This window comes from Coptis chinensis, chromosome 6 (genome assembly GCF_015680905.1).
Source record: "Coptis chinensis isolate HL-2020 chromosome 6, ASM1568090v1, whole genome shotgun sequence".
NCBI lineage: Eukaryota > Viridiplantae > Streptophyta > Magnoliopsida > Ranunculales > Ranunculaceae > Coptis > Coptis chinensis.
Window position 1 is genome coordinate 55,919,142 of NC_141461.1, and position 14,573 is coordinate 55,933,714.

The following is a 14,573-nucleotide window of genomic DNA, read 5'->3' on the forward strand; positions in this document are numbered from 1 at the left end:
TTAAAGTATAAGTCCTTATCTTATCGGTTCGGATTCAATCGGGCTTCGGGCTTGTCCCAGCCCATTGACAGTCCTAGACGCAGACACCTGCCATTAAAACTAAAAGGCTCTTTGTTGCTGGCATCTCGTTTTATGTGCAGCACTGCTAAATCATTTTATCCAATTCCCAAACATTACGTGCATTACGTGCTAAATCGTTTTATACTTCGGAAAAAAATATTACGTGCAGACACTTGCTAAATTGTTGGAACTATGTTGAGCGATGTGGTGAAGTCGTTCAGTCTTAGCTTCTGCGACCCAGCCGGGTCGTTTGGGAATTGGATGTCCCAACCATTTAGCAGTGTTGTTTGGGCTTAGCTTCTGCGACCCAGCCGGATTGTTTGGGAATTGGATTCAATATTTGACAGTGTCCCAACGATTTAGCAGTGTCGCTCTAGCTTCTCCTAGACGATTTCACTAGGTCGATTGAGCGAACTACATAGAAGTATTTATGACCGTCTAGATATGTTTGTTTTTGGAAATTTTTGGACTGAGAATTGTTTGTTTGTTTGTTTGTTTTTTTTTTTTTGAAGTGGGGGCCTTTTAAGGTAAAAGGGCAATAGGAGGTTGCAACAAGTTACTTTTGATATAGGGGGGGGGGGGGGGGGGTGCCCAACATAAATTACAATTTTTTTTGTCAATGACAAATTTGTAAAATAATTTTTTTTTTTGGGTCCGCCCAACACAAAATAGGTTGTGCCCATAGTGAGTATCATAATGAATTAATGGATACCATCAGATGTAGACTTTTTAATTGTTCAAACACATTAATTAAGATAATAATGCACTGTATGTTACCTTGTGAATCTCTACTAACTTAAAAATCGCAGACTGACCTACACTTATAGCATAGTGAAAAAATATTTCTTTATGTGTGACTCTTGGTCACTTTTTTCATGATTGTTTTGCCCCCATCAAATAATTTAGTCTCCAACAATAATAGACTATAAAAAAATAGAAAATCTAGTGTGTGCAGGAGAGAGTGTGGTGTAGTTAATGTAGGCCACTCATCACACCAAAAAGTACAGGTGTATTGCATCACGAAGTACTGTGGAAGGGCCTAGATTCATGTGTACCGGTCAGCCTAAGTACTCTAGAACGGCTAATATAAAAAACCAAAATCTAGGGTACCCCTGCACCGGTATGCAGGCTCCTTGTCCAAGTTTTTTTTAGTCATATTTTTGGTAACCGACTAGGCAAGTTTAACGATAATTAATAAAAAGGGCGAAAACGTAATTTATATATTAGATTTTAAATTAGATTAGATTTTGGTTTGGATATTACACGAACCATTTCAACTAACAAAATTATCAGTCTTCCTCCTCCCCTAACTTCATTTAATACAACCATCGTCGATCGCATTTACTTGTTAATTAAATCAATTTCAATTCGCAGTTACCGGTCAAAAGTTCATCTTACATTCTTACACATTATCAACCTTTACAGTAACAATAAGGTTAGTAAACTGGTTTCTCAACTGAAAGAAAGATTTTGAAACGTGTTTGCAATTCAATTTGCAATTTGTGTTATAATGTGTTGAGTTTTAGGGTTTATTTCTTAATTTTGGAGATTCATTCCCATCCCATGAATGACATTCTATGTATATGCTTTATGAGAACGAATGGTACATATAATATATCATTCTAGTGGATAGTTCAGAAACATTTTCCCAAAAATAGATGAGTGATAGATGACAAGTATCAACCTTGTTAGACAACATTCTCTCAAAAAAGGAGGGGTGCATTCTATCTATTTGCCTTTTAAGAAGAAATGGTACATGTAATATATCATTGTAATGAATAGTTCAGACTTTAGAAACATTCTAGAGGCAATAATGAATGATAGATAACATTTGTCATCCTTGTTAGATATAACAAAAAAGGAAATATGTCTGGACGGGGCTGTAAACCCATATTAAGAAAGGAAATTGGTGGAATAACCATTATGGCACTGCCCTTTTACCAAGTGGGTGCCAACCCGTATTGTTGGGGGCAAATGGTCGCGCCCCCTCTCTAATGTCTTACAAGTATTACCATTTAGAGGGTGTAGAACTGTGTAAATTTGTGCTAAAAGTCTCCATTTGTTTTATGTAGTGATCATAACATGAATCATATCTCCAAGGACGACGAAGAATGGCTTAGAAATACGTGTTCTGACATTTTTAGGTCTGAGGAAGAGGATGAATCAAATGTTTCCATGGTGGATAGTGAAAAATGATGAAGTTACAGATACCAGGGATACATCCGTGAGTAGGCCAGAGGCTGATAGGCTTTATGAAGAAGACAAAACAACTTTTTATTCTTTGCAGTTCAAAACTTCGGAGGAGGTGTACAAACTTTATAATGATTATGCCAAAGTAGTGGGCTTTAGTGTTCGTAAGGATACTTTGAGAGTTCGTAAAAATGGTGATCGTGTTAAGTGGAGATTTTTGTGCTCAGCTGCAGGTGAACGAGATCCAAAGTGTCTCATACCGAGGAAACGCAAAAGAGCACCCAAAGCAATCACTTGATTTAAATGCGAAGCTCGTTTTGAGGTTGGTTATGATTTCCAAACAAAGTTGTGGATTGTGAAAGATTTTGTTGGGGATCACACACATTCACTTGTGTCGTATCCAAGTTCGATGTTCGGTCGATCACATAGAAAAGTGCCTCAACATGATTTGGAATATGCTAGGACTCTGAATGATGTGGGCATTCGTCATTGCAAAATAATGGATATCTTTGTATATAGAGGTAGAGATTTCTCAAATGTTGGCTTTCTGAAGAAAGACTTGTATAATAAATTGGGGTATGATAGGAGAATTTGTTGTATTGATGGCGATGTCAACACTCTGCTGGGTTACATGGATAGCAAGACAAAGGGAGATCCTTTCTTTCACCATAATTACCAATTAAATGAGAGCGGGCAACTAGTTCGGCTGTTTTGGGCAGATTCCACCTCACGTATAGATTATAGTTGGTTTGGTGATTTGTTGTTGTTTGATTCAACATACAGGAGCAATCAATACAAGATTCCGATTGTAGTGTTTGCTGGGATCAACAACCATCGATAGATAGTAATTTTTGGTTTTGCATTGATGACAAGTGAGACGATGGAGTCTTATAAATGGGTATTACAATAATTTATTGATGCAATGTACGGAGAGCATCCAAAATCTGTGATTACTGATGGTGACCCAGCGATTAGTGAGGCTTTGATATTGACTCTCCCAAATTCGAAGCACCGTTTGTGTTGTTGGCACATCATGAATAATTGCCTCAAGAATGTCCCCAAGCAAGGATTTTTAAAAGCCTTCAACTCGATGAATTTGATAAACGATGGGAAAAGTTCGTGGAAAATTGCAAGGTTGATAAGCACAATTGGGTGGGAATGATATACAAAAAAAGGGAAAAGTGGTCAGAAGCTTATCTCCATGGTTATTTCTTTGCTGGTTGTAAAAGCAACCAGTGGTGCGAGAGTATAAATTCTGTTATACGGCATCATGTGAGGCCTGGCATGCGGTTGTTTGATGTTTTTGGGAAATTGGAAATTGCAGTTTGGAATATCCGCCAGAGAGAGCATGAGGAAGAGGTGAATACTATAACGAGTATGCCTGTTATCGATACCCACTTAGATGAATATGCAAAACAGGCTGAATCTATCTACACTCAAGCTTGTTTTGATGTTTTCATGATGGAGTTAAAACAAGAAGCGATGTACACTATAGAGGGTAGAGAAGATGCGAGTGAGAATGTTCGTGCATACACTATAAGTCGTCATTTAAATAGACATAAAAAGTCAATTATGAAATACAATGTCCTAGAAAGGGAAGCTAATTGCTCATGTGGACTATTTGAGTCATCTGGATTTCCTTGTAGACATATAATTTCAGTTTACAAACATGAAGACGCTCGACAAATTCCGCAAAGCTACTTTTCTAGGAGATGGACCCGGGTCGCTAAATCAGTTGTTAGAGTACCCGGTCCAAATGATTCTAATCGGTCTACCACAGCCGTTCGTTATGGTGAACTTACAAGCAACAACAAAGATATATGTTTGTGGGCTTCCAAAACTCAGGGAGACAGTGAAGCCTTTAAAGCCGTGTTAGCTTCTTTCCAAATAAATTATGAGACTCGATCTACTTCTGATGGCAGGCCCCAGGTTCACTCTGACATACCTTCTACTCATGATTGAACTTATAGAATGGATGAGACTCCATCAACTTTTGAACGCAGCCCACCAATGCCCTCCGAGTTTCCTTTTACTCCTCCTAAAACCACACATAATCAATCAATTAATGATCCACCATATGTAAAATGCAAGGGTCGGCCCAAAAATCCTAGTAAACTAAAAGATCAGAACGAGATGAAAAGAAATAAGTGTGGCAATTGTGGTATCGTAGGGCACACGAAGCCCAAATGCCCACGCTTGTGTCCAAAAGGTAGGGGTAAGTTTATATAAGTTGGTGACAGCCTTGTTTAATATTGTAATGATCCATTTTCTCAGTCGTTTGTTCACACTTTGTTTGATTATTTTTGATGGGGCAGTTGCTTGTGATTTTTATTTGGCTGCATTTTTTTTGTGGTGCTCTCTATTGTAGGTGTAAATAGGGAGAATGTTGAGCGCAATGCTGGAGCTGCAGTTGATGAGTTGAACGGAGATGTTGGATGTAAGTTCCTATACGAGTATTTTTTCTAAATAAATTTACTTATGTAAGTAAATGCGCTTAAGACGTTTTAAGAAAAATAACACGTATCTATGTAGATATCACTTTTAGATTATGAAATTTCCTTTGTGAAGAGATAAAGTTTTATTTTGGGTTGCTTGTTATGTAGTTGTAGTGGAAGCTGTTAAGCAAAATGGGAGAGCTGGAAAGAACAAGTGTAGCAACTGTCAATCTACAGAGCATACAAAGCGTAGGAGTCCACATGTGCCCAAACCTAATTTGCAAGGTATGCGAATGTTTCCATTTTTGCTCATTTTCAGTGTTACCTGCTAATGATTATGACTTTAGAAAGTAAATAACGCAATATAAATATTGAACTTACAGGCCTATCGGTTGATAATGTCCCTGATAATGATGATGTCCCAGATGACGATGTTGGGTGCGAGCCTCAAGACGGATATAGACTCCAAAAGTTTTGTAGTGATGATGGACATGTCTTTTTCTGAATGATAAATATATGATGTAAGGGAAAAAGAATATTTGGCTTCGAACAATATAGAAGTCTGCAAGTTATTTTAAGCACTCATTGCGAAATGTTCTGACATTTTTGTAATATATTCTAACATGATTTTTGTAATAGATTTTGGAATTTTATTCATTGCGGCATTCTTAGTTGCTCAACAGGATGGTATACAGTATGTAGCATTCTGAATAATGGATGGTATATAGTATGTACCATCCATTCATTGCGGCATTCTTAGTTGCTCAAAAGGATGGTATATGGTATGTAACATTCCACATAATGGATGGTATATAGTATGTACCATCCATACTATCTTGATTCGGATGAAATCGGCTTTAACGATTTCGGATATTTGGACTATAGGGCCAAACGATCTTCTGGTGTCGTTTATATTAATGGATGTTATATGGTATGTATCATCCTTACTTTGGCACTCCAAAAGTTCCAGTAAGAATGGTGAGTGATAATGGTGCTCACAAGGATGGTATATGGTATGTAGCATTCCATAGAATGGATGGTATATAGTATGTACCATCCATACTTTGGCAGTATAGACAAAAATGGCCTTAACGACTTACTCAGTTTGCTGGACTATAGAGCAAAAGGATCTTCTGGGGTCGTTTATAATAATGGATGTTATATAGTATGTATCCACTGATATGAGCGGTCTTCTAATATCGTCTAGAGTGATATTCGAATTCGCCACCAACATCAAATTCTAATTCAAATTCATTGTCAAATTCAAATTCCAAATTCAAAAGTCAAATGTTAAATTCCAAATTTAATGCCAAATTCAAATTCAAATGTCATATTCGAATTCAACGTCAAATTCAAATTCAAATGTCATATTCAAATTCAACGTCAAATTCAAATTCAAATGTCATATTCGAATTTAACGTCAAATTCAAATTCAACGTCAAGGCCAGTTTTAAATGTCAAATTCAAACCGAGGCAAATGATAATTCAATGTCAAAATTTCTAGTAAGAATGGTGAGAACCAAGTGATAATGGTGCTAAAAAGGATGGTATATTGTATGTATCATTCTTACTTTGGCAGTCAATAAGTTCTAGTAAGAATGATGAGAACCAAGTGATAATGGTGCTCACAAGGATGGTATATGGTATATAGCATTCCATATAATGGATGGTATATAATATGTACCATCCATACTTTGGCAGTTCAGACGAAACTGGCCTTAACGACTAGCTCAGATCGCTGGACAACAGGGCCAAACGATCTTCTGGTGTCGTTTATATTAATGGATGTTATATGGTATGTATCATTCTTACTTTGGCAGTCCAAAAGTTCCAGTAAGAATGGTGAGTGATAATGGTCCTCACAAGGATGGTATATGGTATGTAGCATTCCATAGAATGGATGGTATATAGTATGTACCATCCATACTTGGCAAAGTCTGCACGAAAATGGCCTTAACGACTTACTCAGTTCGCTGGACTATAGAGCCAAATGATCTTCTGGGGTCGTTTATAATAATGGATGTTATATAGTATGTATCCACTGATATGAGCGGTCTTCTAATATCGTCTAGAGTGATATTCGAATTCGCCACCAACGTCAAATCTATTTCAAATTCAATGTCAAATTCAAATTCCAAATTCAACATCAAATTCAAATGTCAAATGTCAAATTCCAAATTCAACGTCAAATTCAAATTCAAATATCAAATGTCATATTTGAATTCAACGTCAAATTCAAATTCAAATTCAAATGTCATATTTAAATTCAACGTCAAATACAAATTCAAAAGTTAAATTCAAATTCAAATTCAAATGTCATATTCAAATTCAATGTCAAATTCAAATTCAAATATCAACTTCAAATTCAACGTCAAATTCAAATTCAATAGTCATATTCAATTTCAACGTCAAGGCCAGTTTCAAATTCCAAATTCAAACCGAGGCAAATGATAATCCAATGTCAAAACTTCCAGTAAGAATGGTGAGAACCAAGTGATAATGGAGCTCAAAAGGATGGTATATTGTATGTATCATCCTTACTTTGGCAGTCCAAAAGTTATAGTAAGAATGGTGAGAACCAAGTGATAATGGTGCTCACAATGATGGTATATGGTATATAACATTATATATAATGGATGGTATATAGTATGTACCATCCATACTTTGGTAGTTCAAACGAAACTGGCCTTAACGACCTGCTCAGATCGTTGTACTATAGAGCCAAACGATCGGCCGACGTCGTTTATAATAATGGATGGTATCTGGTATGTATCATCCTTACTTTGGCAGTCCAAAAGTTCCAGTAAGAATGGTGAGAACCTAGTGATAATGGTGCTCACAAGGATGGTATATGGTATGTAGCATTCCATAGAATGGATGGTATATAGTATGTACCATCCATACTTTGGCAATACAGACGAAAATGGCCTTAACGACTTACTCAGTTCGCTGGACTATAGAGCCAAACGATCTTGTGGGGTCCTTTATAATAATGGATGTTATATAGTATGTATCCACTGATATGAGCGGTCTTTTAATATCATCTAGAGTGATATTCGAATCGCCACCAACGTCAAATCTATTTCAAATTCAACGTCAAATTCAAATTCCAAATTCAACATCAAATTCAAATGTCAAATGTCAAATTCCAAATTCAACGTCAAATATCAAATGTCAAATTCAAATGTCATATTCGAATTCAAGGTCAAATTCAAATTCAAATGTCATATTCAAATTCAACGTCAAATTCAAATTCAAAAGTTAAATTCAAATTCAACTTCAAATTCAAATTCAAATGTCATTGAAATTGAACGTTGAATTCAAATTCAAATGTGAACTTCAAATTCAACGTCAAATTCAAATTCAATAGTCATATTCAAATTCAACGTTAAGGCCAGTTTCAAATGCCAAATTCAAACCGTGGCAAATGATAATTCAATGTCAAAACTTCCAATAAGAATGGTGAGAACCAAGTGATAATGGTGCTCAAAAGGATGGTATATTGTATGTATCATCCTTACTTTGGCAGTCCAAAAGTTCTAGTAAGAATGGTGAGAACCAAGTGATAATGGTGCTCATAATGATGGTATATGGTATATAGCATTCCATATAATGGATGGTATATAATATGTATCATCCATACTTTGGTAGTTCAGACGAAACTGGCCTTAACGACCTGCTCAGATCGCTGTACTATAGAGCCAAACGATCGGCTGACGTCGTTTATAATAATGGATGGTATCTGGTATGTATCATCCTTACTTTGGCAGTCCAAAAGTTCTAGTAAGAATGGTGAGAACCTAGTGATAATGGTGCTCACAAGGATGGTATATGGTATGTAGCATTCCATAGAATGGATGGTATATAGTATGTACCATCCATACTTTGGCAGTACAGACGAAAATGGCCTTAACGACTTACTCAGTTCGCTGGACTATAGAGCCAAACGATCTTGTGTGGTCCTTTATAATAATGGATGTTATATAGTATGTATCCACTGATATGAGTGGTCTTTTAATATCATCTAGAGTGATATTCGAATCGCCACCAACGTCAAATCTATTTCAAATTCAACGTCAAATTCAAATTCCAAATTCAACATCAAATTCAAATGTCAAATGTCAAATTCCAAATTCAACGTCAAATATCAAATGTCAAATTCAAATGTCATATTCGAATTCAAGGTCAAATTCAAATTCAAATGTCATATTCAAATTCAACGTCAAATTCAAATTCAAAAGTTAAATTCAAATTCAACTTCAAATTCAAATTCAAATGTGAACTTCAAATTCAACGTCAAATTCAAATTCAATAGTCATATTCAAATACAACGTTAAGGCCAGTTTCAAATGCCAAATTCAAACCGAGGCAAATGATAATTCAATGTCAAAACTTCCAGTAAGAATGGTGAGAACCAAGTGATAATGGTGCTCAAAAGGATGGTATATTGTATGTATCATCCTTACTTTGGCAGTCCAAAAGTTCTAGTAAGAATGGTGAGAACCAAGTGATAATGGTGCTCATAATGATGGTATATGGTATATAGCATTCCATATAATGGATGGTATATAATATGTATCATCCATACTTTGGTAGTTCAGACGAAACTGGCCTTAACGACCTGCTCAGATCGCTGTACTATAGAGCCAAACGATCGGCCGACGTCGTTTATAATAATGGATGGTTGATAAGTGCTCAAAAAGTGCTATTAAAATTATGCCTCTTGTTTAGCCATCTTAGTGGACTAATAGTGTTTATAAGTTGTGTTTTAAGATTCTACAGGTGAAAAAGAGAGTTTTGTAGAATATTAGAGAAAAATGGGTAAAATGGAGCAATTCGGAGCATTAAGAATCACATGGGAAGCCCGTGGACAATCATGGAGAAGGCCAAGGAATTGGAGCTATTAAAGATGCGACTTGGACCTATTTTAAGCCTATTTGGAAGCCCAAGGCCAAAAGATTCGTTGCTTGGACCAAAGCCCGCAAAAGAGGATAGAAGGATAGAGCAGAAGAGAGAAAATAGGCTTATGCGTCTGGGACGCATGGATCGAGCGTCCAGACGCATTGATCAAGTCTGGGACGCATAGATCGAGCATCCAGACGCATTTATTAAGTCTTGGATGCATAAATAATGCGTCCAGACGCATGAATTGACACTGTAGCCAATTCCTTCTCAGTTTTGAAGACGAAGTCGGACTCTGGAAGAAGTCTATTTGTATTAGGAAACAAATGATGGTTTGGAATGCTTCTAGAGCTCATTATAACCCCTATAAATAGAGGACCTAAGTGCCTCATGTAATTGGCCAATTCACTTATATTCTTGTCTCCAGAACTTAAGGCAGAGAGAGATTAATAATAAAAGATCGGTTTTAACTAGCTGAGTCTTAATAAATTAGTCTTTCTAGTCTTATGTTCTTCAACTCTTCTTCTTCTCGTTCTTCGTGTTCTTCCTTCTTTATGGAAGGCTAATCTTCTCCTTCAATGGAGGAGATGAAGCCGCCGATCTTAAGGTTTAATGATTATTCGGTTTATGGTGTTCTTCAATCAGGTTAGTTCTTTATGTTTTTAGTTATTAGTTCCATTGCCCACACCAGGGGATGGAAGTATAGATTAAGGTTTTTATTTATTACAATTGAATATCATGCTAGTTTAGGATTTTATTTATTGCAATTGAATATTTGCTAGTAACATGCTTTTATTTATTGCAATTGAATATAATGCTAGAATAGAGTTTTATTTATTGTAATTGAATATTATACTATTATTCTCTACTTTTCTTCTAATTGTGTAGTGTTTTAGAGTAAGGGAAGTATTCCTTGTGTTTGCCTTAGATGATGATTCATTGAATAGCTGCCCAAGCTCACATAAAAGGAAAGAAGATACTAGTAACATGAACATAGGAACAACCTTGAGTAGAGTTAATTGTTAATGATGTTTCACCCAAAAAAGCTCGATTGCCCGATTGTAGTCTACTTGGAGAACAACATGAAGCAAAAAGTCATTGAATCAAAAGAATTGGTGGATTTGAATATCTTGAATCTATCTCTCTCATATTCTTTCTCCATATTTCCAATTCTTAGCTTTAGTATAAGTTTAGTTAGTTTAGTTTAGTTTAGCATTAGAATCTACAATATCTATAATCATAGTTTTTAATCCCTCAAACCCCCTTTCCAGTCCTGTCCTTCATATAAACATATACTTAAAAGTGGAACGATACCCTACTCATCCTTTACTTATTGAGGGATAATTAGGTTTTGATACGCTTCTCTTTTGTTCAACGACCATACCACATCTCACACACAAAAAGAGGTTGGTCAATGGTATATGGTATGTATCATCCTTACTTTGGCAGTCCAAAAGTTTCAGTTAGAATGGTGAGAACCTAGTGATAATGGTGCTCACAAGGATGGTATATGGTATGTAGCATTCCATAGAATGGATGGTATATAGTATGTACCATCCATACTTTGGCAGTACAGATGAAAATGGCTTTAACGACTTACTCAATTCGCTGGACTATAGAGCCAAACGATCTTCTGGGGTTGTTTATAATAATGGATGTTATATATGATAGGGTTATATACTAAAAGCATTACTTTTGTATTAACTCTAATTCTTTATATTTTGAATGAGAATCATATGGGAAATGTTATGCATATTATATATGTTATTAGTTATATGCATGTGTCTAATACTTTATGTTGTAGATGATATGGTGTGAACACACAGAAGATCATATCATCAGTACCTTATAAAGTATAAGTAATCGTTCACAACCTAGGTGGATTTGGACAAACCATTAGTACGGTTGTAGTATAATCTAGTATTAGTCTATCTTGACTATATGATTACACTAGTACACTTTGTGTGTATTGAACATGACCAAGTGAGGTTGTTTCTCCTTATACTGACCATATAAGAGAACAAACGCCTCTGATATTATGGATGCTTGTCCTCCTAATCCGGATATAATAACGGGCACTTACATGCATTGTACATTGCTTTAAATCATCAATGAGTGAGATTCATATGTGAATCAACAAACTCGATGGATTGGGTAATGACATTGTATGTAAGGTGTGTCTTATTGATTATAGAAGGAACTGCGGTCCCCAAGAAGTCGGGTTGATGATGTCCCCTTGAGGAGCTCAAAAAGATTGTCATGTAAACCTTGCAGGTAGATTTATTCCGACATGACAATGAGGTTGAGTGGTACTACTCAAGGACATAAGAAGTTGATTAATGTAGTTGTCAGTAACTTGACTTAATCAACGGACATTCGATATCTTAAACACGGGAAAATGAACGAGCATATAATATGGAGCCCATAAACGCTGACATGTAATTTGGGATTAGGGCGGTAGTGCAACAATGGCCTTTAGTGGAATAAGCCATTTGTTGATGGACTTCGGCCGTTTGTTCGGGGCGATCATGGGAAGCCCAAGCCCGTCAGGAGGCCCAACCCTGATTTCTCCTCATGGTCCCTGTTGTAGCCTATAAATAGAATACTTTTTCTCTCTAGCCGAAATTCACTATTCACTGGTTCTGAAAAAGAGGCAAGAAAAGTAGATCTGAATTCGTTTATGATCTTGAGAGAAAAAAGGGGGTTGGTAGATCGTTGTCCACACAACGCCCAATCTATTGTAAGGGAATACAACAGAAGATCAAGGGGTTGATTGTTGATTTCGGATTTGATAAATCATGGATTCTCAGAGTTATCTAAATCGGATTCAAAGGTATGTTTTCCAATCACAAATCGTGGACACCTATTAATTCCGCTGCGTGTGGTGTTCGTGGTTTGTATAAATATTTGCATTCTGAATAACGGTTCCTAAAATATAGTATGTATCCACTGATATGAGTGGTCTTCTAATATCGTCTAGAGTGATATTCGAATTCGCCACCAACGTCAAATTCTAATTCAAATTCCAAATTCAACGTCAAATTCAAATGTCAAATTCCAAATTCAACGTCAAATTCAAATGTCAAATGTCAAATTCCAAATTCAATGTCAAATTCAAATTCAAATATCAAATGTCAAATTCAAATGTCATATTCGAATTCAATGTCAAATTCAAATTCAAATTCAAATGTCAACTTCAAATTCAACGTCAAATTCAAATTCAATAGTCATATTCAAATTCAACTTCAAGGCCAATTTCAATTGCCAAATTCAAACCGAGGCAAATGATAATTCAATGTCAAAACTTTCAATAAGAATGGTGAGAGTCAAGTGATAATGGTGCTCAAAAGGATTGTATATTGTATGTATCATCCTTACTTTGGCAGTCCAAAAGTTCCTGTAAGAATGGTGAGAACCAAGTGATAATGGTGCTCACAATGATGGTATATGGTATATAGTATTCCATATAATGGATGATATATAGTATGTACCATCCATACTTTGGCAGTTCAGACGAAACCGGCCTTAACTACCCGCTCAAATTACTGTACTATAGAGCCAAACGATCGTCCGACGTCGTTTATAATAATGGATGGTATATGGTATGTATCATCTTTACTTTGGCACTCTAAAAGTTTCAGTAAGAATGGTGAGAACCTAGTGATAATGGTGCTCACAAGGATGGTATATGGTATGTAGCATTCCATAGAATGGATGGTATATAATATGTACCATCCATACCCAGTACAGACGAAAATGGCCTTAACGACTTACTCAGTTCGTTGGACTATAGGGCCAAACGATCTTCTGGGGTTGTTTATAATAATGGATGTTATATAGTATGTATCCACTGATACGAGCAGTCTTCTAATATCGTCTAGAGTGATATTCGAATTTACCACCAACGTCAAATTCTAATTCAAATTCAACGTCAAATTCAAATTTCAAATTCAACATCAAATTCAAATGTCAAATGTCAAATTCCAAATTCAATGTCAAATTCAAATTCAAATATCAAATGTCAAATTCAAATGTCATATTCGAATTCAACGTCAAATTCAAATGTTAAATTCAAATTCAAATGTCATATTCAAATTCAACGTCAAATTCAAAAGTTAAATTCAAATTCAACGTCAAATTCAAATTCAACGTCAAATTCAAATGTCATATTCAAATTCAACGTCAAATTCAAAATAAAATGTCAAATTCAAATTCATAACGAAACCCTAATCTATATACAAAACCCTAATACGAAACGGGCCTTAACGACTTCCGCATATCGCTTTTCTATGAGCCAAACGATCTAACAATGTCGTTCGGATCATCTTCAATCCCCAGAACGGGATGCTATCTAGTATGTATCATCCCAAAAAATGGACATCAGGACATCCCTAAATGAAAGTGTCAATTTCTTGTTGATTTGTTAAGTTAAATTTCGATTTGATATTTCATTTCAAATTCTAGTGAGATTCCAAGTTGTTAACTAGCGAAATATTTCGAGAGTGCGGGAAACAATTGTAAGCTATTGAAAAAGAAGAAGTCCATCGGCCATCACGTATCAAAAAGAAGAAGTCCATCAGTCCAAAGTCCTAACCCTCCATCACCTGATCGATCTATCTCCTCATCACACCCAATCATTTCATAAGTCCATCAGCCATCACGTAATCACACTACATTAGTTCATTACTCCATAACATACTTAACCCCATCTCCTCATCTTTTAATTAGTTATTGTATCAAGTCAATTTGGGTACTTTTAGTTGGTGAAGTTGTATCCATTGAAAAGATTGGTTAGAACGCGGGAAAACAACCGTGTTGAGTATCGCTTGTCGAAAGGTATGGCTTTTATTGTATCATTTTGCATGTTTCTGTCTACTTAATTGAATCAATATAATAATGTGGAGACCAAACCCCATAATTTTTAATAAGGATTGTTGAGACCAAACCCTAATTACTCGTCAAAATTTAGGGCTTTAGTCTAATTAT